This window comes from Ranitomeya imitator, chromosome 7 (genome assembly GCF_032444005.1).
Source record: "Ranitomeya imitator isolate aRanImi1 chromosome 7, aRanImi1.pri, whole genome shotgun sequence".
In the NCBI taxonomy this organism is placed as follows: domain Eukaryota; kingdom Metazoa; phylum Chordata; class Amphibia; order Anura; family Dendrobatidae; genus Ranitomeya; species Ranitomeya imitator.
In genome coordinates this window covers 960,388-985,417 of record NC_091288.1, presented here as the reverse complement: position 1 = coordinate 985,417, position 25,030 = coordinate 960,388, and the positions used below count along the sequence as shown (strand labels likewise).

The window sequence follows — 25,030 nt, the reverse complement described above, 5'->3', positions numbered from 1 at the left end:
GTGAGCCTGCGTTCACAGAGAAGCATCACAGGCTCCACCAAGTGGCGAGAGAGTGGTCAGACAGGCAGAGTCAAAATACAATCAGAGGCTGAAGTACCAAAAGGAGACAAGCAGTAAACGTGGTCAAAAAACAAGCCAGGAGGTTCAGCAGCAGTCAGAAGCAGATAAGCCAAAGTCAGAAAACAGGAGCGAGTCCGAATACGAGCCAAGTCAGGAACCAGAGAATCAAACAGGAACACAGAGAAACGCTGGGAAAAGGGCAGACAGAGGGAGTAAACAGACACGGGACAAGTCAGGGATCACAGCAGGACAAATCAAGAGTTACCAGAGTCAGGTTCACACACCGAAGGCAAAACTATAGCTGACACCACCAGCAGGATGCCTGGGAGCTAAATAGCAAACCTGAGCCTAGAATGAGGCAGAGCAAAGTTAACTCTTGACATGATCCGCCCGGAAAAAGAGCAGACAGATCTAAACCCTGGAATGGATCATGACACCCATAACCTCCATATCCAACATAACTGAAGGGGGCCTAATTGTCTCCTCTCCAAATCACACCTCACCACCTGTGCGCTCGACCCCATCCCACCTTCTCCCCAAACTCACCACCACTCTTATCCCATCCCTAACCCACCTCTTCAAATTATCACCAACTTCTGGCACCTTCCCCTCTGCTTTCACACATGCCCCAATCACGCCTATCTTTAAAGCCAACCCTCAATCCAACTGCTATGTCCATCTATCGCCCAATATCGATGCTCCCATTCGCTTCCAAACTCCTGGAGCAGCATGTCCACTCTGAACTTTCCTCCCACCTCTCATCTAACTTGCTCTTTGACAATCTACAATCTGGTTTCCGCCCCATCACTCAACTGAGACAGCCCTGACCAAAATTATTAACGACCTACTTACAGCCAAAGCTAATGGACAATACTCTGTACTCCTCCTTCTAGACCTGTCCTCTGCTTTCGACACAGTTGACCACTGTCTCCTACTACAGATCCTCTCCTCCTTTGGCATCAAAGACCTCGTTCTATCCTGGATCTCCTCATACCTTTCCAACCGCACATTCAGCGTCTCCTACACTACCTCCTCAGCCCCCCCCCTCTCTCTGTTGGAGTCCCCCAAGGCTCTGTTCTAGGACCCCTACTCTTCTCAATCTATACACTTGGCCTGGAACAACTCATAAAGTCCCATGGATTCCAGTACCATCTATATGCCGATGACACTCAGATCTACCTCTCTGGCCCAGACGTCACCTCTCTGCTCTCCAGAATCCCAGAGTGTCTATCAGCCATATCCTCCTTCTCCTCTCGCTTCCTCAAACTCAATGTGGACAAATCTGAACTCATCATCTTTCCTCCATCTCATAGATATTCCTTACCTGATCCATCTATCGCAATTAACGACATCACGCTTTCCCCAGTACCGGAAGTCCGCTGCTTCAGAGTAACCTTTGACTCTGCCCTGTCCTTCAAACCGCACATCCAAGCTCTTTCCACCTTCTGTCGCCTCCAGCTCAAAGTTCTCCAAGTTCTACTAAAATGCTTGTGCATGCCCTCATCATCTCCCGCCTTGACTACTGCAACATCCTTTTCTGTGGCCTCCCTGCTAACACCCTTGCACCTTTCCAGTCCATCCTTAACCCTGCTGCCCGACTAAATCATCTCTCTCCTCGCTACTCCTCCGCTTCCCCCCTCTGCAAATCTCTTCACTGGCTTCCATTCCCTCAGCGTATCCAGTTCAAATTACTAATAGTAACCTACAAAGCCATCCACAACCTGTCTCCTCCATATATCTCTGAACTAATCTCCCGATATCTTCCCCTCACGTGATCTCCGGTCCTCCCAAGACCTCCTTCTCTCCTCCACACTTATCCGCTCCTTACCCAACCGCCTCCAAGACTTCTCCCGAATATCCCTCATCCTCTGGAATCTGACTATCAACCACATTCGGATCCTTCAGACGGAACCTGAAAACCCACCTCTTCAGGAAAGCCTACAGCCTGCACTGACCCCGTTGCCTCCTCACCACTACCGAAGCTACCGCCTCACCAACACTGGAGCTACCGCCTCACCAACACCGGAGCTCCTGCAACCCTCAACCTATTGTCTTCTTCCCCACCATCCTGTAGAATATAAGCCTGCAAGGGCAGGGTCCTCTCCCCTCTGTATCAGTCTGTCATTGTTAGTTTGCTTACTGTAAGTGATATCTGTAATCTGTATGTAACCCCTTCTCGTGTACAGCACCATGGAATCAATGGTGCTATATAAATAAATAAATAATAATAATAATAATATGTGTCACTACGCTTAATGGTGTCAGTGATATAATACCCAGAGTTTTATCCTTCTGCGCACTAAGTGCCGAGAGGGGCTAAGCTGATTTATATAATGGACTGGCTTTTATGTGGACATCCATAGAAGGGAGGATGTCCACTGTGGTGAAATATGCATATATACAATACAGACCACAAGTTTGGACACACCTTCTCATTTAAAGATTTTTCTGTATTTTCATGACTATGAAAATTGCAAATTCACACTGAAGGCATCAAAACTATGAATTAATACATGTGGAATTATATACTTCACAAAAAAGTGTGAAACAACTGAAAATATGTCTTGTATTCTAGGTTCTTCAAAATAGCCACCTTTTGCTTTGATGCCTGCTTTGCACACTCTTGGCATTCTCTTGATGAGCTTCAATGTGAGGGCAGCCTGGGAAGCTGATGTGTTCCACCAATTCCATAGTCATCCTTCCCTCAGGAAGCAGAAAGCAGACTACAAGTTAGCTATTTCTGTAAGTTTTCTCCTGGTTATTTTATACTGTTTTGCATACCTATATGTCCTTTATTATCATATTTTTATACCTTTTTCTTTAATGTAAGTACTGAACCTTTTTGTATTAACTCCTTCACGACTTTGCTCTTTTCTGTTTTTGCGTTCTCATTTTTCGCTCCCCTCCTTCCCAGAGCCACACCTGGCCCAGGGTCTCTTAGCTTCTGCCCGTGGTAAGTTTATGCCCCCCTTGTGACCTTGATTTGGATTCATGCATTTTGCATCTAGTTTGTGAGGTGTTGGCTTGCCGTCTTGATACTCTATTGCACTAGACACTTTATTTTGTATGCAGTCGGGCAGTTGCAATTGTTAGTTCCCTGGTTTCTCTGTTTCTTTTCCTGCATATGTTTCTTACTTATACTCTTGTTATGCTACTTTTGGATATATATGTTTCACTTTGAAATCAATAATAAAAGAGACACTTTTTCCATTATACCTGTTTGCTCCTATTTTCTCCTTTTATAGATGTGTATCTAGAGTGGGTATTTGTTCTTTCTTTGTTTGGATGGGCTATTATAGCCCTATCTTGATGACATTAAGATGTCACTGAGGTTTTTGTGTTTATTGTTTGTTTTGCATACCTGTATGTCTTTTTATTATCATATTTTTATACCTTTTTCTTTACTGTAAGTACTGAACCTTTTTGTATTAACCTCTTCACGACCTTGCCCTTTTCCGTTCTCGTTTTCGTTCCCCTCCTTCCCAGAGCCATAACTTTTTTATTTTTCCATCACTATGGCCATGTGAGGGCTTGTTTTTTGTGGGACACGTTGCACTTTTCAACGACATAATTTGTTTTAGCATGTCGTGTACTAGAAAACAGGAAAAAAAATTCCAAGTGAGGTTAAATTGCAAAAAAAGTGTAATCCCACACTTGTTTTTTGTATGGCTTTTTTACTAGGTTCAATAAATGCTAAAACTGACCTGCCATTTTGATTCTCCAGGTCATTACGAGTTCATAAACACCTAACATGTCTAGGTTACGTTTTATCTAATTATCTACCGTAAGTGGTAAAAAAAAATATTCCAAACCTTTGCTAAAAAAAAATAAAAAATAAAAATTGCGCCATTTTCCAATACCCGTAGCGTCTCCATTTTTCATGATCTGGGGTCGGGTGAGGGCTTATTTTTTGTGTGCCGAGCTGACCTTTTTAATGATACGATTTTTGTGCAGATAAGTTCTTTTGATCGCCCATTATTACATTTTAATGCAATGTCGCGGCGACCAAACAAACGTAATTCTGGCGTTTCAAATTTTTTTCTTGCTACGCCGATTTGCGACCAGGTTAATCCTTTTTTTATTGATAGATTGGGCGATTCTGAACGCGGCGATGCCAAATATGTGTAGGTTTGATTTTTTTTTTTTATTGTTTTATTTTGAATGGGGCGAAAGAGGGCGATTTAAACTTTTTAAAAAATATGAAAAAAATAAAAAATATATATAAAACATTTCTTTTTAACTTTTGCCATGCTTCAATATCCTCCTTTGGAAGCTAGAAGCTGGCACCACTCGATCGGCTCAGCCTGAAGGTACAGTCACATTAAGCGACGCTGCAGCGATATAGACATCGATGTCGATCGCTGCAGCGTCGCTGTTTGGTCGCTGGAGAGCTGTCACACAGAGAGCTCCCCAGCGACCAACGATGTCGAAGTCCCCAGGTAACCAGGGTAAACATCGGGTTACTAAGCGCAGGGCCGCGCTTAGTAACCCGATATTTACCCTGGTTACCATTGTAAATGTAAAAAAAAAAAAACTACATACTTACCTTCCGCTGTGTGGTCACGTCCCTCGCCTTCAGCTTCCCGCACTGACTGAGCGCCGGCCGTAAAGCAGAGCGGTGACGTCACCACTGTGCTCTGCTTTACGGCCAGCCGGCGCTCACAGTCAGTGCGGGAAGCTGACGGCGAGGGACATGACCAGACACTGGGAATGTAAGTATGTAGTGTTTGTTTGTTTTTTTACATTTACAATGGTAACCAGGGTAAACATCGGGTTACTAAGCGCGGCCCTGCGCTTAGTAACCCGATGTTTACCCTGGTTACCAGTGAAGACATCGCTGAAACGGCGTCACACACGCCGATTCAGCGATGTCAACGGGAGATCCAGCGACGAAATAAAGTCCTGGACTTTCCCCAGCGACCAACGATCTCCCAGCAGGGGCCTGATCGTTGGTCGCTGTCACACATAACGATTTTGTTAACGATATCATTGCTACATCACAAAAAGCAACGATATTGTTATGTGTGACGGTACCTTAAGGTTTCTGACGTTTCATTTTTTATCATGTTTTAAAGTTTTTTCTAGTAAATAGTAATTTTTATTCTCTTGTTGGACGTGGCGGTGGATTTCCCTTTTCTTTTTTCTTGATCTCAGTGTTTATTAGTCCTGAGACGATACCGTGTGTACTTCGATTACCCCCTCCCTTTCTCTTTGTTTTTCTATCCTATCTTTTATTTGGCAACATTGGTTATGCTTGGAGAAGACTGGTATAAGCAGCATAACAAGGACACTCTTATTTCCCTTTGTGGGTTGAAACGGATTGACGCAGCAGGCAAAAACAAAAACCAACTGGTCGTGGCTCTGGTGCAACCGGAAATCACTCAGAGCCCAGCGGACGTAGGAGAAAGCCCAAGCAAAAATGTTGTTGCAGCAGCAGAGGTCCAACCACTGAATGCCGACCCTACTTTAAACCAGGGTGGATTGAACCCCCACCTGCAGGGGGCCTTGGAACAACTCCCTGCCGACGACCATGATGGACACCTGAAGCTGATCCAGCAATGCCAAGAGAAAGCGGAAAATTGGGAGGTGGAGAGAGCCCAGCGGGAGGCGGAGAGAGTCGAGCAGGAGGCGGAGCTAGCTGCCGGGATCATTGCGAGCATCGGTAACGCTGCGCGGGACGCCAGAAGGTAAGAATATTGCGATTTTTTATTTTTTTTTATTTTTAACCTGTGTTGTGTATGCGTTTTCGCAGCGGAAAACTGCTGCAAAGACGCATACACAACAGGTGCACATAGCCTCGATGGGTCCGTCAGAAAAAACGGGCCCAGTGCACCCGTTTTTTACAATCTGCACAGGATCCGTCATTTCAACATTTTGACGGATCCTGTGCAGATTGTAAAAACGGAAGTGTGAAAGAAGCCTAAGCGCCTTGTTAACCGAACCCCATTGGTCGCAGCTGCGAACCAGGCTGGAACCCTTCCGGGACGTGTTCTCCAACTGACCTGGAAGGACTGAGTTAGCGGTCCACTTGGTGGACACCGGGAATCATGCTCCACTACGGAGAACACACTATCGAATCTCCGACCATGTGCAGCAGGTTATGCACCAGGAGATCGATGAGATGTTACAGCTGGGGGTGATTCAACGGTCCAAAAGCGCATGGGCCTCACCTGTAGTCCTTGTGCCAAAGAAGGATCGGACCACCCAGTTCAAGGTGGACTACAGGGGGCTCAACACCACTACTGGGGGCCCCGGGTAGGCGGGGGCTCCATGAGGCCAGAGCCTGTGAAAGTGGACACAATCGCGTCCTGGCCCACCCCCAGAACCATGAAACAGGTGATGTCCTTCTTGGGCACTGCAGGGTACTATAGGTGCTTTATACAGAACTATAGTAGCCGGGCAAAACCCTTGACGGACCTCACCAGGAAGAGGCTACCCCAAACAGTCAAAAAATACCACAAAAAATATGTGAATTGGAATACAAAAAAGGAAAAAGATCCTAGTAAAAACACATGGGTCCAAGGCATCAAAAAATTGTGTTAATAATAAATATCATCATGGTATTAATACAAGGCACTGATCATTTGTGCAATTGAATATAATGTCAGCCACATATATTAATGACAAGTTTAAATTTCATATAATCCTATAGTATTGACCACCATACAATGAAACTGCACAGTTCATAATGGATTTCCTAAGCTGCCATAGTGACAGTGTACCACCCTCAAAAGGAAAAGAAAAACAAAGTGCCCTTAATAGCAAAATTGCTTACCCATGATGAAAGTGACTTATTGTCTTGGACCCCAGTCCACCCCCTAACGCGTGTTTCGCGTAGGCTTTATCAAAGAGGGAACCCCCAGGACCACGAAACAGGTGATGTCCGTCTTGGGCACTGCAGGGTACTATAGGCAATTCGCACGGAACTATAGTAGCAAAACCCTTGACTGACCTCACCAGGAAGAGGCTACCCCAAACAGTTGGGGGACGACTGTGAGGTGGCTTTCCAGGCTTTGAAAACAGCCCTGTGCAACTCTCCCGTGTTAAAAGTGGTGGACAGCAGTCGACCATTTCTGGTGCAGACCGACGTCAGCGAGTTTGGCCTCGGTGCTGTGCTCCGCCAGGTCGATTCGAGGAACCAAGAGCACCCGTGTTGTACCTGAGCTAGAAGCTTCTGCCAATGGAAGTGGCCCATTCAACCATCGACAAGGAGTGCCTGGCCATGGCCTGGTCCCTGAAACGCTTGCAGCCTTACCTGTATGGTCACACCTTCACTGTGGTGACCGACACAACCCTCTGCGCTGGCTACAATCCATGTCTGGAACCTTGCTCTCCAGCAGTACGACTTTACAGTCAAACACAAAACAGCCAGCGAGCATGGTAATGCAGATGGGTTGTCCCGCCAGGGGAACCTGCTGAGATGCGCATGGAGGAGCACCGAGAGGTCCTGCATCAGTAGTGTAGTCTAAAAGGGGGAGGTGTCACAATAATATAAATATGCCATATTTTGAGTATACACCCAAAAGTTTCCATGGCTTTTCAGAGATGTTGTGGGCTTTCTGACCCCCCTCTTCACACTGCCTAGAAAGCTCTTCTTTTCACTGCTCCCTCCTCCCTGCATGCAGCTGTAATGTGGAACCAGTGTGCTGTGAGCAGGCCTACTCAGCTTTGTGCGAAGAGCATGGTTGGGTGAAATTCCCTTTGTTCTCTTAAACTGGTATATAATTGCGCAGTTTAGGTCTGGAAGCAGGACAAATACATTTTTGGCTTCTGCATTGGCCAGGCCACCACCTAGTGCATTTTCTAATTTCCTGTACCATTAGTATCCGAGAAACGAATTACTGCTTACTCGCTTTGCATAGCCAGGTCATGTTTGGTCTTAATAGAATGCTAATCTCAAAACAAGATCAATGGTAATTCCGTTGTCACTATACGAGGATGGATCCTGGAGCTACGGCAGATATGAATGTACCAAATCTCTGAGTCCCTCTGAGAAAGTAGGAGTGCATTCCATAACTCTGCCCACTCAGTGATTTCATGACCAGGGGGTATAAGTGAGTGGGAGCTCATTTTGCACTACATTTTTTCCAAGGAACTAGCTGAGGGACACATCTGTGATGCATTGGGACAAATGCTCCCCTCCACCCAGCTGCATGGTCAGCCATGATATGAGAGAACTGTAAGTCTATTTTCTTCCTTTAATCCATTTTTATTTTGTAATTGTCTGTATATACGATACTTGTCTCATTTTATAATATCTTTTTACACTTTTGTAAACCCTGCCTACTTTTGGAGTAAAATATATAAAATTACTAGTTTTGTTTTCTCCTTGCTTTATAACGTACTTTCACATCCTCTGAAGTAAATTACGCTACTAATTGGGTTGGCTCCTGACCCATTATTAATTAAGGAACAGGAGCTGGTGGCAGCAGAAGTGTCCTGCGCTGGTGGGTAATGCTGGCAGAGACGGAACAGGTTTTTTTTTATAGTGTATTGCTCGACTGCAGCTAGGAATAATTATATCACCCTTACTGCAGTGTGTGCCCCACAACCAGTACATAGCAGGCAGCCTTCTTGGTGACTAATTATCCTAGGTGCAGTTCCATGACTGACCTGAGGGTAAGGGGGCGCCAGAGAGCTGCGAGTTCCAAACCACAACAAGGAAGTGGGATATAAATAAATCCCCTTCAGAAAAAAAAAACAGGGCCAACCAAACAACCTCGGTTCATGACTTCAACATATTTATTAACGATCTGGTAGAAGGTTTACACAGTAAAATATCGATATATGCAGATGATACAAAACTATGTAAAGCAGTCAGTAGAAGAGAAGATAGTATTCTGCTACAGATGGATCTGGATAATTTGGAACTTGGGCCCAAAGTTGGCAGATGCGGTATAACAATGATAAATGTAAGGTTATTAACACATGGGAAGAAGGAATCAATATCACCATTACACACTGAACGGCAAACCTCTGGGTAAATCTGACATGGAGAAGGACTTGGGGATCCTAGTTAATGATAAACTTACCTGGAGCAGCCAGTGCCAGGCAGCGGCTGTCAAGGGAAACAGGATCATGGGGTGCATTAAAAGAGGTCTGGATACACATGATGAGAGCATTATACTGCCTCTGTACAAATCCCTAGTTAGACCGCTCATGGAGTACTGTGTCCAGTTTTGGGCACCGGTGCTCAGGAAGGATATAATGGAACTAGAGTGAGTACAAAGGAGGGCAACAAAATTAATAAAGGGGATGGGGAACTACAATATCCAGAGAGAATAGCAAAATTAGGATTATTTACTCTAGAAAAAAGACGACTGAGGGACGATCTAATAACCATGTATAAGTATATAAGGGGACAATACAAATATCTCTCCGAGGATCTGTTTATACCAAGGAAGGTGACGGGCACAAGGGGGCATTCTTTGCGTCTGGAAGAGAGAAGGTTTTTCCACCAACATAGAAGAGGATTCTTTACTGTTAGGGCAGTGAGAATCTGGAATTCCTTGCCTGAGGAGGTGGTGATGGCGAACTCAGTCAAGGGGTTCAAGAGAGGCCTGGATGTCTTTCTGGAGCGTAACAATATTGTATCTTACAGTTATTAGGTTCTTTAAAAGGACGGAGATCTAGGGATTTATTCTGATGGAATATAGGCTGAACTGGATGGACAAATGTCTTTTTTCAGCCTTGATAACTATGTTACTATGTTACCAGAAGTCTTCCTAGACCTGGCTGTCCAGCCAAACTGAGCAATCGTGGGAGAAGAGCCTTGGTGAGAGAGAGGTAAAGTACTCCAAGATCACTGTGGCTGAGCTCCAGAGATGCAGTAGGGAGATGGGAGAAAGTTCCACAAAGTCAACTATCACTGTAGCCCTCCACCAGTTGGGCCTTTATGGCAGAGTGGCCTGACAGAAGCCTCTCCTCAGTGCAAGACATATGAAAGCCCGCATAGAGGTTGCTAAAAAACACATGAAGGACTCCCCAGACTATGAGAAATAAGATTCTCTGGTCTGATGAGACGAAGATAGACCTTTCTGGTGATAATTCTAAGCGGTATATGTGGAGAAAACCAAGTTCAGCTTATCACCTGCTCCATACAATCCCAACAGTGAAACATGGTGGTGGCAGCATCATGCTATGGGGCTTCTACTCAATACTGAGCCAAGGGTCTGAATACTAATGACCATGTGATATTTCAGTTTTTCATTTTTAAAAAATTTGCAAAAATTTCTACATTTCTGTTTTTTCAGTAAAGATGGGGTGCAGAATGTACATTAATGAGAAAAAATGCACTTTTTTGAGTTTACCAAATGGCTGCAATGAAACAAAGAGTGAAAAATTTAAAGAGGTCTGAATACTTTCTGTACCCACTGTATCATCCGCAGACAAACGGCCTAGTAGAATGCTTCAATAAGACCTTATAATCGATGCTCAAGAAGGTCATTGAAAAGGACAGTCGAGACTGGGACTATCTCCTTCCGTTTCTGCTCTTCTTCAGAGAAGTCCTTCAAACCTCCACTGCATTCTCGTCGTTCGAGCTCCTGAATGGTCGACATCCGCGAGGGTTCTTGGACATCGACAAGGAAATCCGGGAAGCTGAGGTCACGCCACACTGGAGCGTCATAGAACAGTAAAGTAATGAGTATCGTGAAGGAGCATTTTCCCCAGGCACAGGCAAGGGTGTATAATCGCTCTGCGACACTGCAGCAGTTCCAGCCTGGGGACCGCATTGTAGTGCTTGTCCTCACGCAAGAGAACAAGTTAATAGCCAAGTGGCAAGGCCCATACGAGGTGGTTGAAAAGCTGGGAGATGTGAATTACAAGGCACACGAAGGCCATGTCGAAGAAAGCTGTACTAAGTATACCATGTGAACTTGCTCAAGCCATGGCGAGAGCGGGCATCGCTGGAAACCCCTTACCTGGGAACCAGTCTCAAAGCCACGGTGGACAATGTCACCATTGCAGAGACACTAAAGCTGGCCCAGAGACAACAGTGTCGGGAGCTGTTGCAGCAGAACCGTGACCTGTTCTCGGAGTTGCCAGGGCATACATAGGTGGTTGTAACGCTCGCGCCGAGACTAGTTGGTGCGGGCGTCTGGGGGTGTGGCCCCACTGGACCACAGCCCAAACTTCCCTGAAAGGGGTGTAACTAAGTAGCTTCCTAGGTGTTTGCTGGAGCCTCTGATGGTGAGGTCAGACTTGTGCAATAGGAAGCTACCAGGTGCCACTCCAGGGTGGAGTCGGACTGTGGATGCTGATCCCATTGGGGACGAGACACAGGCAGGCAGGCACGGCTGTGACACTGGCTGACGGACGGGTACAGCAGAGGCCCTGACGGGCAGACTGGCTTGACGGAGATACAGGCAGGCAGACGGGCACGTCTGGCACTCTGGCAGACAGGCAGACAGGGCTGATACTCTGGTAGGAACTGGTATGCAAGCGGGTGTATGAAAACAGGTAAGATCCTGTTCAGACTGGAGAGTATATGGAAACAGGTAGAGACCTGTACGGCAAGTTGCTGAACAGAGATAGAGCAAGAGCGGATGAAAAGCAGAACCACAGGAGGTGGAGCAAGAGTAGAGAAGGCGGAGCTAAGCAGAGGAGAAGGCAGAACTAAGAGCAGAGAAGGAGAAGGCAGAGCAGAGATGCTGGAGGCGGAGCTAAGAGCAGAGAAAGAGAAGGCAGAGCTAAGAGCAGAGAAGGAGAAGGCGGAGCTAAGAGCAGAGAAGGAGACGGCAGAGCTAAGAGCAGAAAAGGAGAAGGCGGAGCTAAGAGCAGAGAGGCGGAACCACGTGCAGAAACGCGGGAGGCGGAGTCAGGTAGAACCGCAAGGAGCAGAACCGCAGAGCGAGAGCGGAGTGGCGCCGCAGAGCAAAACCACAGCGTGCAGAGCAAGGTCAGGGTGCTGAGCAAAGTTACGGAGAGCAGAGCTGAGAGCAAAGCCACAGAGTGCAGAGCAAGGACAGGGTGCAGAGCAAAGTTACAGAGAGCAGAGCTGAGAGCAAAGACACAGAGTGCAGAGCCGAGAGCAAAGCTGAGAGGCACAGAACCACAGGTTGTGGCAGAACTGAGCAGTGAGAAACAGAGCCACAGTCAGTGGCGAACAGAGCAGAAAGATAAGGCGAAGGTAAACACAGCAGAGTGGGAAATGACTAAAGACAAAAGAGGAACAGGAACGGACATAGACCAGAGTTCAGACAGGAACGGACACGGATACACAAACAGAACACGGATGAAGGCCTGCTAATTGCAGCCCTCTGAGACAGGTAACAGACACGACCTGGCAGCTCAGTAGCAAGTGCTAACTGAGGGGAATAGTTTGCTCAGGCATCCTCCAATGGGTGAGGATGCCTTAAGTATCAGAGGTCTCAAGGCTCAAGGCCTCAAGGCTCAAGCTTCAGGAGGCTAATTTGCATATTCCAGGTGCCTTCTGGGAGAAGCGAAGTCTCCCTAAGCTAGAAGATCGTTGGGTACAGCCGGGACCAGCTGCTTCGAAAGCATCACCAAACCAGGGATTCAAGCTTCAGGAGGCTAATTTGCATATTCCAGGTGCCTTCTGGGAGAAGCGAAGTCTCCCTAAGCTAGAAGATCGTTGGGTACAGCCGGGACCAGCTGCTTCGAAAGCATCACCAAACCGTGCACCTTACGGCGCGCGAATTTTTGCCTGTAGGACATTATTGCAAGAGAGCTTGGCTGAGTAGATTACACAAGAAGGAAAACACACAGCAAGTCAGCAGGATCTAGGAGCAACATGGCAGATGTGACAACCTACATGGTGAGCTGCAGCATGTGCTACATGTTCACAGATCGACCAGAAGAAGAATCCAATTTCACCTGTCAGAAGTGTAGACTAGTGGCCCTTTTAGAAGAAAAGGTGCGGGGTCTGGAAGAAAGAATAGCAACTTTGAAACTCATCAAAGAGAATGAAGACTTTCTAGACAGAACAGAAGCATCTCTACTGGTCACAGAAGGTGGAAAAAGTGTCAGAGAACCTCCAAAAGCAGATGAGTGGAAGCATGTGACCAAAAGAAGCAAGAAGACCAAGGAGAAATCACCAACCACACAACTGAAGAACCGATATCAAATCTTTGTAGAGGATGAAGATGGCACACCTAAGGATGAAGCAATACCAGCAAGCAAAAAAGAAAAGGGCACACAGCAACAAGTGACAGCAAAAAGTACAGCCAAGAAGCAACGAAGAGTGGTGGTGGTGGGAGACTCACTACTGAGAGGCACAGAAGCAGCCATCTGCAGACCGGACATAACTGCAAGAGAAGTATGCTGCCTTCCAGGTGCGATGATCAAGGATGTGACCGATAGGATACCAAAGCTCTTCAGCTCCAAGGACGTCCACCCATTTCTTCTGATACATGTTGGCACCAATGACACGGCAAGGAAGGACCTACCGACAATCTGCAAGGACTTTGAAGAGTTGGGGAAGAAAGTAAAGGAACTGGATGCACAGGTAGTTTTTTCTTCTATCCTTCCAGTAGACGGGCATGGCACCAGGAGATGGAACAGGATCCTTGATGCAAACAACTGGCTAAGACGATGGTGCAGACAACAAGGATTTGGATTCCTGGACCACGGTGTGAATTACTGGTATGATGGACTCCTCGCCAGAGACGGACTACACCTCAACAAACCTGGGAAACACACATTCGCCAGAAGACTCGCTACACTCATCAGGAGGGCGTTAAACTAGAAGAAGAGGGGACGGGAAGAAAAACATTAGACTCGAACAAAGACGACCCAGGAAAACATACTCTGAAGGGAGGTAAGAACATTTCTAAAACAATCCACAGTGAGGAGATTGGAACAAAACAAAATCCTCTAAACTGCATGCTCGCAAACGCCAGAAGCCTGACAAACAAGATGGAAGAACTAGAAGCAGAAATATCTACAGGTAACTTTGACATAGTGGGAATAACCGAGACATGGTTAGATGAAAGCTATGACTGGGCAGTCAACTTACAGGGTTACAGTCTGTTTAGAAAGGATCGTAAAAATCGGAGAGGAGGAGGGGTTTGTCTCTATGTAAAGTCTTGTCTAAAGTCCACTTTAAGGGAGGATATTAGCGAAGGAAATGAGGATGTCGAGTCCATATGGGTCGAAATTCATGGAGGGAAAAATGGTAACAAAATTCTCATTGGGGTCTGTTACAAACCCCCAAATATAACAGAAAGCATGGAAAGTCTACTTCTAAAGCAGATAGATGAAGCTGCAACCCATAATGAGGTCCTGGTTATGGGGGACTTTAACTACCCGGATATTAACTGGGAAACAGAAACCTGTGAAACCCATAAAGGCAACAGGTTTCTGCTAATAACCAAGAAAAATTATCTTTCACAATTGGTGCAGAATCCAACCAGAGGAGCAGCACTTTTAGACCTAATACTATCTAATAGACCTGACAGAATAACAAATCTGCAGGTGGTTGGGCATTTAGGAAATAGCGACCACAATATTGTACAGTTTCACCTGTCTTTCACTAGGGGGACTTGTCAGGGAGTCCTGGAGCAGAACAATATTGTATCATACAATTATTAGGTTCTGTAGAAGGACGTAGATCTGGGTATTTATTATGATGGAATATAGGCTGAACTGGATGGACAAATGTCTTTTTTCGGCCTTACTAACTATGTTACTATGTTACTATGTTACTATGAGTCACAAAAACATTGAACTTTAGGAAGGCAAAGTTTGACCAGCTTAGAGATGCCCTTAATCTGGTAGACTGGGACAATATCCTCAGAAATAAGAATACAGATAATAAATGGGAAATGTTTAAGAACATCCTAAATAGGCAGTGTAAGCGGTTTATACCTTGTGGGAATAAAAGGACTAGAAATAGGAAAAACCCAATGTGGCTAAACAAAGAAGTAAGACAGGCAATTAACAGTAAAAAGAAAGCATTTGCACTACTAAAGCAGGATGGCACCATTGAAGCTCTAAAAAACTATAGGGAGAAAAATACTTTATCTAAAAAACTAATTAAAGCTGCCAAAAAGGAAACAGAGAAGCACATTGCTAAGGAGAGTAAAACTAATCCCAAACTGTTCTTCAACTATATCAATAGTAAAAGAATAAAAACTGAAAATGTAGGCCCCTTAAAAAATAGTGAGGAAAGAATGGTTGTAGATGACGAGGAAAAAGCTAACATATTAAACACCTTCTTCTCCACGGTATTCACGGTGGAAAATGAAATGCTAGGTGAAATCCCAAGAAACAATGAAAACCCTATATTAAGGGTCACCAATCTAACCCAAGAAGAGGTGCGAAACCGGCTAAATAAGATTAAAATAGATAAATCTCCGGGTCCGGATGGCATACACCCACGAGTACTAAGAGAACTAAGTAATGTAATAGATAAACCATTATTTCTTATTTTTAGTGACTCTATAGCGACAGGGTCTGTTCCGCAGGACTGGCGCATAGCAAATGTGGTGCCAATATTCAAAAAGGGCTCTAAAAGTGAACCTGGAAATTATAGGCCAGTAAGTCTAACCTCTATTGTTGGTAAAATATTTGAAGGGTTTCTGAGGGATGTTATTCTGGATTATCTCAATGAGAATAACTGTTTAACTCCATATCAGCATGGGTTTATGAGAAATCGCTCCTGTCAAACCAATCTAATCAGTTTTTATGAAGAGGTAAGCTATAGGCTGGACCACGGTGAGTCATTGGACGTGGTATATCTCGATTTTTCCAAAGCGTTTGATACCGTGCCGCACAAGAGGTTGGTACACAAAATGAGAATGCTTGGTCTGGGGGAAAATGTGTGTAAATGGGTTAGTAACTGGCTTAGTGATAGAAAGCAGAGGGTGGTTATAAATGGTATAGTCTCTAACTGGGTCGCTGTGACCAGTGGGGTACCGCAGGGGTCAGTATTGGGACCTGTTCTCTTCAACATATTCATTAATGATCTGGTAGAAGGTTTACACAGTAAAATATCGATATTTGCAGATGATACAAAACTATGTAAAGCAGTTAATACAAGAGAAGATAGTATTCTGCTACAGATGGATCTGGATAAGTTGGAAACTTGGGCTGAAAGGTGGCAGATGAGGTTTAACAATGATAAATGTAAGGTTATACACATGGGAAGAGGGAATCAATATCACCATTACACACTGAACGGGAAACCACTGGGTAAATCTGACAGGGAGAAGGACTTGGGGATCCTAGTTAATGATAAACTTACCTGGAGCAGCCAGTGCCAGGCAGCAGCTGCCAAGGCAAACAAGATCATGGGGTGCATTAAAAGAGGTCTGGATACACATGATGAGAGCATTATACTGCCTCTGTACAAATCCCTAGTTAGACCGCACATGGAGTACTGTGTCCAGTTTTGGGCACCGGTGCTCAGGAAGGATATAATGGAACTAGAGAGAGTACAAAGGAGGGCAACAAAATTAATAAAGGGGATGGGAGAACTACAATACCCAGATAGATTAGCGAAATTAGGATTATTTAGTCTAGAAAAAAGACGACTGAGGGGCGATCTAATAACCATGTATAAGTATATAAGGGGACAATACAAATATCTCGCTGAGGATCTGTTTATACCAAGGAAGGTGACGGGCACAAGGGGGCATTCTTTGCGTCTGGAGGAGAGAAGGTTTTTCCACCAACATAGAAGAGGATTCTTTACTGTTAGGGCAGTGAGAATCTGGAATTGCTTGCCTGAGGAGGTGGTGATGGCGAACTCAGTCGAGGGGTTCAAGAGAGGCCTGGATGTCTTCCTGGAGCAGAACAATATTGTATCATACAATTATTAGGTTCTGTAGAAGGACGTAGATCTGGGGATTTATTATGATGGAATATAGGCTGAACTGGATGGACAAATGTCTTTTTTCGGCCTTACTAACTATGTTACTATGTTACTATGTTACTATTGGCCAGGAACACCTAAGGGAGGTGCACACAGTCTCAATAAGAATCCGGAGTTGCTGGCGCCGCCCCCCTATGCACACAGCCAGGAAGTGTACACAGAGTAAGCGGCCATGGAGCACATGGCATGGAGCTGGCAGCAGACAGATCTCACAGCATGGCACTGGGTGAGTGAGTTGATGTAACAGGCAGGTGGGGAATGGAAGGCCATGCAGAGATAACGGCGGGGTTGTTACAGTGGTGGAGCATGATGTGTTGACAGAACCTCACATAAGGGTGAACCTCAGGCCATATAGAATTACCAAATAATACAAAACCCGGCACTCAACTTTGTGGTGTGAAGAAACGAAAGATTTATTATCCCAAATCAGAAAACGTTTCGGTCCCACAACTGGACCTTCATCAGTAACGTTTACTGGGACAATGTATAGATTCAAGTGGCTATATGGCCCGGAGGTTGCTACCAATATAGTATTGGATATCCAGAGAGAAAAGTTACAGCCTATATGGGTGCTGTCATCGCGGCGTCCACCGCTGAATAGCAAGCAAGACTTGCTATTCAGCGGTGGACGCCGCGATGACAGCACCCATATAGGCTGTAACTTTTCTCTCTGGATATCCAATACTATATTGGTAGCAACCTCCGGGCCATATAGCCACTTGAATCTATACATTGTCCCAGTAAACGTTACTGATGAAGGTCCAGTTGTGGGACCGAAACGTTTTCTGATTTGGGATAATAAATCTTTCGTTTCTTCACACCACAAAGTTGAGTGCCGGGTTTTGTATTATTTGCTGATTACAGTTTGGGAACCTACCCGTGCACCTCATACGGATGTGCACACGTGTTTCTAACTATATAGAATTACCAAAGCACGTCGGGAGATAATATCAAATAAGTTGTCCGGAGATGATATCAAATGAGGTGAAGAGAATGTTAGACCTTGGGGTGATTGAGGAGTTGAAATGTGGATGGTTGAGTTCCATCGCCCGATGGTGAGTGGCAGTTTTGCAATGACTACTGCAGGCTGACTGGGATCTCCAAATGTCATGAGTATCAGATGCCCTGTGTGGACAAACTCATTGACAGGCTAGGAACCGTGAGGTACATTGCAACCCTCGACCTGACGAAGGGCTACTGGCAGATCCCCATGTACCAGAGTGCCAATGAGAAGACAACCTTCTCGACGCATGATGGGTGTTTCCAGTGCACCAGAATGTCCTTCGGTCTGTGGTAGTCATCTACCAAAGTTACAGGCAATCCTGGATGCATTGAGAAATGAGGGGTTCACCGTAAAACCCCCAAAATGTGCCATAGGGAACGAAGAGGCCAAATACTTAAGTTAGGTCGTCGGGAGGGGCAAAATCAAGCCGCAAGTAGACAAAATTGAGGCAATTTAGAAGTGGCCAAAACCGCTTTCCAAGGAGCAAGTGAGGGTGTTTCTTGGAATTGTTGGTTATTAGCGGCAGTTTATCCCAAGTTTCACCATAATTGCCACAACACTGACGGACCTCCTTCAAGGCACAAGATCGTCGATCATTAAATCGTCTTCAGAAACTGAGATGGTGTTCCAAGAGCTGAAGCAGGCTCTTTGTAAACATCGAGTTCTGTTCACATCAGACTTCGGGAAAGAGTTTGTGGTCCAGACAGATGCGTCAGAAGTTGGCTTGGGAGCTGTGCTATCTCAGGAAGTAAATAGGGAAGAGCAGCCCATCCGGTATCTTAACCAGAAGCACTCTTCATGCGAGAGAAACTAGGCCATAGTTAGCTATAAAGTGGGCAGTAGATATCCTGAAATATTACCTGCTATGCTGTAGGTTTAAGCTAGCATCTGACCATGCCCCTCTGAGATGGTTGAGGGAAAAAAGTGTAACAATGCTCGAGTAACTAGGTGGTTCTTAGGCCTCCAAGACTACAATTTTCACGTCAAGCATAGGTCAGGGATGTTGCACGGGAATGCAGATACCCTGCCCAGACCTGCCTGCTTAGAGAGTCAAGGTGACAAACCCCAGGCTTTGGTCAGGGGGATATGTGACAAAGTCACTGGTAAAGTACTGGAGGGGAGAAATGTGTCACTATGTTTAATGGCATCAGTGATATAAAACCCAGAGTTTTATCCCCCAGCACACTAAGTGCCGTGAGGGTTTAAGCTAATTTATATAATGGAATGGCTTTAATGTGGACAACCATAGAGCGGGTGGGGGAATGTCCACCTTATCTCCACCCCAGGGTGTGGTCTGGGGATTAAATAGCTGAGCTCAAAAGGCAGTCTGAGTTCAGAAAGACTGGAGAGAGGATATCCAGTGGTTTGTGTCCTGAGGAGGAAAGACTGCACCCGTGCTGCTCCGGAGCGGGCAGTTCCCCGCAAATGTATGGACTGTGAACAGAATTTTTCTTTTCTTTATTGCCTTCCTGTTTTTGCCTGAAGGGCTGTATTTTATTGTCCCCTTCTTGTTGTTGTATGTCACCGTATAATAAACCAACTAAAAATGTAAAAAGAAAGTATTCCTCTGTTTTCTACTTTCATGTACCGCTGAGTGAGTTGAACTACCACAACAGATATACAGCAGATCAAGACATTACCCACAGATATGGAGCAGGTCGGGACATTATTCAGAGATATTGGGCAAGGTTCGGACATTATCTACAGATTTGGAGCAGGTTGGGACATTATCCTCAGATATGGAGCAGATCACTACATTATCCTCAGATATAGGGAAGGTCAGGACATTATCCATCGATATCAGGCAGACTGGTTACATTATCCTCAGATATGGGGCAGAAGTTAACAATATCCTCAGATTTCGGGCAAATTGGTACATTATCCTCACATATGGGGCAGAAGTTAACAATATCCTCAGATTTCGGGCAAATCGGTACATTATCCTCACATATGGGGCAGAAGTTAACAATATCCTCAGATTTCGGGCAAATCGGTACATTATCCTCACATATGGGGCAGGTCAGGACAGTATCCATACGTTTGGGGCACGTTGGGATATTATTCACAGACATGGGGCAGATTGGGACATTATGCTACGATACGGAGCAGGTCGGGTACATTATCCTCAAAAATGGGGCAGGTCGGGTACAATATCCTCAGATATGGGGCAGGTTGGTACTTTATCCTCAGATATGGGGCAGGTGGGGTACATTTTCCTCAGAAATGGGGCAGGTCAGGATATTATCCTCAGATATGGGGCAAGTCCAGACATTATCCTTTTATCCATTTATGTAGGGGTGGCATTTATGTACATTTTATTTTTATTCCAAGTACATTTTTTTCTAAGTGACTTGCAGTTAATCATGGCAGTTAGACAGGGCAAGAGACAGGTAAGACATTTAAAGAAACCTATTCCCAGTGCATTTGGACTGCAACAAATATTCACCATATGCATTTGTATAATGTATATCATGGCTGCTGCAGTCACTCACATCCACCGTCCTTGCACTAGCTCTTTACACTCCATGCATATCTGCCCCTCTGTCCTCTCCTCTCCTGTGTATAGCACTTATGCTCTTTTCACAATCCTAAACTGCACAGATCCATTCAGTCACACCATCCAATACAAGAGACACTTTCACCAATCATTGAACCATCTGCTCACTCTTTCTATCCTCCTTCTCCTAGTCGCAGGAGATAAATTTCTCCCAATCCCGGACCCTCGTGTTGTAGTAAGTTGAACCCCTCAACTGCTACACTCAAAAACCCCTCAAATCTCATTAATATTCCCTGCATGCCTTCTGTCTCTTTTACCTGCACCCTTTGGAATTATCGCTCAGTGTGTAATAAACTCTCCTTTATCAATGACTTCTTCTCTGATTCTCTTAACCTTCTGGCTCTTACAGAAACCTGGATCCAGCAGTCAGACACCGCTGCTGCTGCTCTCTCATATGGTGGACTACACTCTTCTCATATCCCAAGATCGGACAACAGAGCAGGTGGAGCCATTGGTCTGATCCTATCACTCAAATGTACCTTTCAGGTTATCCCTCAAGTACCTTCACTTGTCTTCCCTTCTTTTGAAGTCCATGTTGTCAGACTCTACATCCCCTTCTCCATGCGAGTGGCGGTGGTGTATCATCCTCCCGGCCCCTCCCATCAGTTCCTGGATCACTTTGCCACCTGGCTTCCACACTTTCTCTCCTGTGACACCCCCACTCTCATCACGAGTGATTTCAACATCCCCATTGCATTTCCCCTCTCCCCATCTGCTACTCACCTTTTATCTCTAACCTCCTCTTTCGGCCTCTTGCAGTATACTAACTCTCCCACGCATGAAGACGGAAACTCCCTCGACTTGGCCTTCTCCTGGCTTTGCTCAGTGGATGATTTCACAAACTCCCCCCTCCCGATCTCTCACCACAACCTTCTTTCATTCTCTATCAAGAACTGCCATCCCGCTCAGGTCACCCCCACTTTCCACACTTATAGAAATATACAGACCATTAACACCCAGAAACTTATGAAGAACTTGCAGTCATCATTGGCCCCTATCTCCTCCCTCTCATGTCCTGACTCTGCACTGAAACATAATGAAATACTGCAAAGAGCCCTGGATGAAGCCGCACCTCCTATACATAGAACAACTCACCACAGATGGCGACAACCCTGGCACACGCTGCAAACATGTTTCCTACAGCGGTGCTCCAGTGCGCGAAACGTCTGTGGAGAAAAAACAATCTACCTGAAGATTTCATCCATTATAAGTTAATGCTTAAAACATACAACACTGTCCTTCACCTCTCCAAACAAACCAACACCAACACCCTCATCACCTCCCTATCCAATAACCCGAAACATCTCTTTGACACTTTTCATTCCCTACTCAACTCAAGAGTGCAGGCCCGAACCACGGATCTCCACGCTGATTATCTGGCCAATTATTTCAAAGAAAAAGTTGACCATATCTGACAGAAAATTATCTCCCAATCCCCTCATGCCATGCACTGTCCTCCCACCTCCAGTACATCTAGCTCACTCTCTGACTTTGAACCAGTCACAGAAGAAGTGATCAGGCTCCTTGCATCTTCTCATCCTACCACTTGCATCAGTGACCCCTTTCCGTCACATCTCCTCCAGTCCCTTTCCCCTGCTGTCACCACTCACCTAACAAACATATTCAACCTCTCTCTCTTCTGGTATCTTTCCCTCCACATTTAAGCATGCCATCATACATCCATTACTTAAAAAACCATCCCTCAACCAAAACTGTGCCGCTATCTATAGACCTGTCTCTAATCTTCCCTTGATCTCTAAACTCCTGAAACGCCTGGTCTCTCTTCTCGACCCTCTTCTATCCGGCTTCTTCTCTTTACACTCTACTGAAACTTCCCTCAGTAAAGTCTCTAATGATCTACTATCAGCTAAATCTAATGGACACAACTCCAAGCTAATTCTCCTGGATCTCTCTGCAGCATTGGGCGCTGTGGATCACCAGCACCTCCTTACTATGCTTTGCTACATCGGCCTCAAGGACACCGTTCTCTCCTGGTTCTCCTCCTATCTCTCTGACCGCATCTCCACTGTATCTTTTGCTGTCTCCTTGTCACGATTCACACTGTGCTGACACCACTATGTCACGGATCGGGGGTGACCTTTGGCCAGCACCCGGCTATCACATTTGCAGGGGGCTTTTCTTAGTTATCCCTCCACTGCTACAATGTGATGAAAACACAAAGGTTATTGACCTATCAATTTTCCGCAGGGGCTTATTTTAGTTATCCCACTGCTGCTACAATATCACGAACTGCAGGGATTTATGTATATCCCGCTTTTCCAATTCCGCGTTGGCACTTGCAGTTCTCTGGCTCCCCCCTTACCCTCAGGTCAGATTAGGTACTGCACCTAGGGTAATTAGTCGCCAGAAAGGCTGCCTGCTATGTCCTGGCTATTGGGCACGCTGCAGCGAGGGCGATATAACTACTCCCACTCAGGCAGGAACAATAATTATCAACGCCACTGTCGCTACAACAACTCCCAAATGCACAGAACAAGTATGCTGCCACCAGCTCCGATTAAAAGGGTCCAAAGCCAACCCAAATCAGTAGCACAATTCACTTCAGAAGACTTAGGGTACGTTTTAAAGCAGGAGAACAAAGCTAGTATTTTATATATTTTACTACATAAAAGATTAGGCAGTGTTTATAAAAGGCATATAAAGATGTTACAATATGAGAATTTAACATATGTACAGCAATTATAAAATAAACAGGGATTAAATGAGAAATTAACACTTACATGTGCTCAGATTATTTCAGGCAAACATGCTGGTGGGAGGAGCCCCAAATGTCCCAGTTCATCAGACAAGACCTGCTGTAACAGCTCCTCAGGCAAGACTGAAGGTTGGGCTCAGTTGCAGTCACTTATACCTGCAGGCTTGTGACATCACGAAAGGGGCTGAGTAACCACTGCCCTCCCTTTTCCTTCAAAGCTACAGATTTGCCAGCCTAACTTATTATTATTATTATTATATCTTCCCTAGACAACCTAGCAGAGTAACAGCAAATTACAATACAAGATGAATGATGTGGGTGCTATCTAATGATCAGGAAAGAGAAGGAGATCCAGCTCAACGAAATAGTGAAAAATCCATAATTTATTTCATTTAAAATATAGTGAAAGGACAAAACATCAGCATACAAAAAAATTAAAACCAAGGTCAACGCGTTTCCGGTGACTAAGCACCCTTAATCATGATTAAGGGTGCTTAGTCACCGGAAACGCGTTGACCTTGGTTTTAATTTTTTTGTATGCTGATGTTTTGTCCTTTCACTATATTTTAAATGAAATAAATTATGGATTTTTCACTATTTCGTTGAGCTGGATCTCCTTCTCTTTCCTGTTCGTCCACGCCCTGACACAGCGGTTCCGTGCTCCGAGCTATTGGGAATGTCGGTATGGTGAGCTGGATTTTGTTTTTTCCTGCTATCTAATGATACCGCACTCGGACTAGTTGGTCCACAAGGTTCCGGAGAAATCCGCACTTTGTACTCGTTGTGTTTAGCTGCTAGTGCTTACAGTGGTTGACCGATCTACCGATGGAAAGTCGCAATATATACTCCTTATTTTTCTAGCCCAAATCGGTGGCCCAATATCTTATTATAATAGATCAAAGAACCTCATGTCTTTGGAGAGAGATTAGACCAGTTTCAGCTGATACTGGAGGGAGATTTGTGCGGCTACAGGCGCAATAAAAATTCTTGTGGTTGGGGCAATGAGGGATTTGGGATCCACATACATATCTCAGCAAGCAGAAACACAGAGAAAAGGGGGGGGTCAGAGCCCACAGTATGTGTGCCAACAGGGAAAACTAAAAATCATATTATACATTATCATCACACCTCCCCCTTCTGGTGTGCACTACTGATGCAGGAGCTCTCGGTACTCCGCCATGCACACCTCAGCAGGTTCACCCTGGTGGGACAACCCATCCGCATTGCCATGCTCACCTGCCTATTTTGTGTTCAATGGTGAAGTCAATCTGCTGAAGGGTAAGGCTCCAGTGTAGCAACCTTCAATTGGTTCTGCACATGGTGTTTAGCCAGCGCAGAGGGTTGTGGTCGGTCACCACAGTGAGGGTGTGACCATACAAGTAGGGCTACAAGCGCTGCAGGGCCCATACTATGGCCAGGCACTCCTTATCGATGGTGGAGTAGGCCACTTTCCTCGGCAGAAGTTTCCGGGTCAGGTACAAAACAGGGTGCTCTTGGTCCTCCGAGTCAACCTGGCTGAGCACAGCACCGAGGCCAAACTCACTGGCGTCGGTCTGTACCAAGAACGGTCGACTGCTGTCGACTGCTTTCAACACAGGGACATTGCACAGTGCTGTTTTCAATGCCGGGAAGGCCCCCTCACAGCCGTCGGTACAGTTGACACTGTGGGGTAGCTTCTTCATGGTGAGGTCCGTCAAGGGTTTTACCAGGCTACTATAGTGCTGTACGAAGCACGTATAGTACCCTGCAGTGCCCAGGAAGGACATTACCTGTTTCTTAGTCCTGGGGGTGGACCAGTTCATGATTGCTCCCACTTTCTCAGGCTCTGGGTTTAGGGTGCCCCCGCATACCCGGCGC

The 25,030-nt window shown here is 45.5% G+C and overlaps 1 protein-coding gene across 2 annotated transcripts in view; it reads right to left on the bottom strand.

Moving 5' to 3' along the window:
* The window catches only part of DPP10 (dipeptidyl peptidase like 10), a 634,899-nt gene that overhangs the window by 397,449 nt on the left and 212,420 nt on the right, over positions 1 to 25,030 (bottom strand). Inside the window, exon 1 of one of the 2 annotated variants that reach the window (XM_069732555.1) lies at positions 21,553 to 21,623. The exons of the other annotated variant lie outside the window; for it this stretch is intronic. The gene's annotated coding sequence lies outside the window, so the exon portion shown is untranslated. Of the gene's footprint in view, positions 1 to 21,552; positions 21,624 to 25,030 lie in introns of those variants that run through there. 2 annotated transcript variants of the gene reach the window in all.